General features: G+C 30.7%; 1 pseudogene; it reads right to left on the bottom strand.

The window, feature by feature from the left end:
- Positions 1-2,757: 2,757 nt before the first annotated feature.
- LOC105291455 lies at positions 2,758-2,998 on the bottom strand (annotated as a pseudogene).
- Positions 2,999-3,285: the final 287 nt, after the last annotated feature.

Here is a 3,285-nt window from a genome sequence, read left to right as displayed (position 1 = left end):
TGAAATATAGAAAGGAGTAGAAAAACAATATATGACTGTTTGCTCTCCAGTAAATTGTCTTCCTGTCATATCTCTTCCCACACCAACAATGTGCATACCTGACTTTGAAGACCATTAATTTAGAGCAAGGGTCAGCAAACTACAGATTGATTGTCAAATCTTTCTTACCACTTGATTTTGTACATTTCAGGAGTTAACAACGCTTTTTATATTTAAAATTTTTTACACTTAAAAATTTTAAAAAATCAAAAGACAAATGTGATTTTGTGACATATAAATATTATATGAAATATAAACTTGTTTATATTTCATTTCATAAATAAAAGTTTATTGGTACATAGTAACATTAATTTGCTTACTTATTGTCTATGGCTGCTTTTGGGCTATAGTGGAAAAAATGAGTAGTTGTGACAGAGACCATATAGCTCATTAAGCCTTAAAAATGTACTATCTGATTCTACAAAAAATGTTTGCTGACCTTTTATTTAGAGAATAATGTCATCCTTCATATAAATTCCTCCTCTTCAGATAGCACAAGCTATTCTTTACATTCAAGAATTTTCTCATCAAATTAATAAAATTTTCGCTTATCTCTATTTCCTGTATTCAAGAGCTGACACTCAAGTCAGATGATCTCAAAGGTTGATAAAGTGTTGATTCTCGTATGAAACTGGTGCTTACTTTGAACAAAAATATAGAAAGCAAACCAGAGCAACTAGAAACCTTAGTCCATTGTGGAAAAAGTTACCCATATTTGCACTGTACTTTTTTTCTGTGTGTCTTCTAATTTATTATCTACTTTTCTCACCTGATCTTCAGAGAAGTTGACCTGCAAAGTGGACATCTTTGCCCACTTTACCTTCTTGTTTTTGACCAATGGATGATGAGTAATGACAGAAGACTGGGCAAGGGACTATGTATGTGTTTCCTGTTTCCTTCTTTAGGCTGCCTGCATCCATGCCCTGGGCTGAGACTATGGTGATAAAGGAAGCTTTGTAGTTCATCATTTCTTTATAGGTTTTAATCCAAAACCTACAAATACACATTTTAATTGTGTCATGTATTATTTTTAATGTTGCACCAAACCTACTTTTTTAAAGTATATATTTTCTAGGAAATGTTTACTAATTTTCTATTTGAGACTGTTAAAGAGCTGATTCTCAAACTGAGCTTCCATAAAATAGAAAATGATAAGTATCAATATGTATAATTCATATTTTCTTTTAAAACTTACACAATGTCAAAGTTTCTTCCTTTATAATGTTTTGGATTTTCCCCTCATTTAAAAAAAACATTTGTCAGTACTCTTTATAACAAAAGTCTATATGCAAAATGACCAGAACTTATTCAATATGGACATGTATAGATAGTATTTGCATATTAGTATCCATATGCCTTTCTTATTATGTTTCATATATTGAGAAAGAGATTAAAATGATGAAAGAAATAAAATTGATTAGAAAATTGATTGATTTACTAATATACTTTATGTTACATGAATGCCACATGTCTGGTGAGTGTAAGTCCATGAGAAGACTATTCATTACCTAATAATGTGCTAGATCAGATGATATAGTGATGATAAAGCTCAGTCTAATATCTCTATATTTCATATACTACTTAGAATAAAAATTTTCTTGGAATAGAATTTCTCTTGAATTGGCTAAAAAAGTCATACAATCCATGAAGCTGTCTGCAGTACCATCTGGGAAGGGATTTAACAATCTGGAAAAATAGCCTGTGGTGGAATCCTTTGCACTCACTGTGGTGGACAGCACAGACCAGTTGAGTTTTAACAGATGTGCAAAATCTTTTGCAAGTTGCCTATTATGCTTTCATGGATTCAAATGGTATAGGGTACCAAATTTGGTTGATAAAAACAAAAATGAAAAATGCAAATTCTTTGACTACAATTTTTATTAGTCTTTCATAGGGTACTACATACCTACAACAGATTGTTGAAATACTTTCACATTAATAAAGCCATTGACATATTGATATGTTAATATATGTCTATTGTATTTACGAAAATAGCAAGAAAATCACCATCCAACAAAGTTATAGCTAAAATATGAAGTTAATTTAAAAATTTTAAAGTAGTGAATGACTTAAAATTATCTTTTTAAAAGGCCCAGACATAATAGAAAAAAGTTAGCCTACAATCACTGCAAACAAATTTTCAACTCGAGTCCCGATATTAAAAATATTTGAACATGTGATTTCTACCTTTTCTAACAATTTCTTCAGATATTTTATTATTTTTGTTCTTATAATAGTCTATCATTCCTCATAGAACAGCTTCTTTTAAATATGAACAATCTTTTTAGCTAATAAAATGCGAAAACAACACAGCAGAAAGAAAACACCAAGACAGTCTAGACTCAGCCTTCTGCTTTGACATAGCCCAGCAACCTTCATTTATTGACAAGCTGTCTCTACTAAATAGTATTTATGAAGTAGACTCTGTTTCCATTTCTATTTTATAATTGAATTTTTACATTCCTATGACACTAATTTATCTATACTCTATAAAAATACTTAATTCAAATATTATATTCTAAACACTGAAATAAACAAATTAGACTGAATATATGTTTCTTTAAAAGAGTAATGCCTTTATTTTATTCTTTAAAAATTTTTAATGATCACACATTTGCCTTGATTGTAAGCAGTAGGTAGGACACTTGAGCAATAGTAAAATATTAATTTACAAAAGCAAGGATTCAGTGAAACTGCCTTGTTGGAAACTTTGGGAGTTCATACATAGATGCCAACCCAAAGGAGCAGAATGAAGACCCCAAAGCCCATGAAGAGTGAGGCCATCAAGGAGAGGAGGAGCTCTTCATAGGTATCATGAGTGTACTTGGTGGAGTTGACCTCATAAATGAAGAACCAGGCAGTGAACAACATGCCAATGGCCGAAAGAACTACAGTCAGATGAGGGGAAGACAGTCATATTCACTAGGCTAGTGTATCTGCTCATGATCTCATGCTCCATTTGCTGAGTGAAGAATAAAAAAAATGCCTTTAATGCAGTAATTCTACTTTTATAAAACAATCCAAACTAAAATGCAGACATGTCTGTGAAAAATGTAAGCATTGTTCACTATTTAACAAATTTGTTCAAATAATCACACAGTAATTGCAGAATATCAGAATAAACAGATTAAAGAATCATAAAAAATTGAAAAATCATATCTAACAGACAATCATGGTTATTTTTAAAATTTATTTTCTTTAGGATTTTTCCTTCACACAATCTAATTTAAACCACATGTATAATTT

This window comes from Pteropus vampyrus, unplaced genomic scaffold (assembly GCF_000151845.1).
Source record: "Pteropus vampyrus isolate Shadow unplaced genomic scaffold, Pvam_2.0 Scaffold2, whole genome shotgun sequence".
NCBI lineage: Eukaryota > Metazoa > Chordata > Mammalia > Chiroptera > Pteropodidae > Pteropus > Pteropus vampyrus.
Note: the sequence above shows the minus strand (reverse complement) of the source record. Positions and strands in the feature narration are given on the sequence as shown.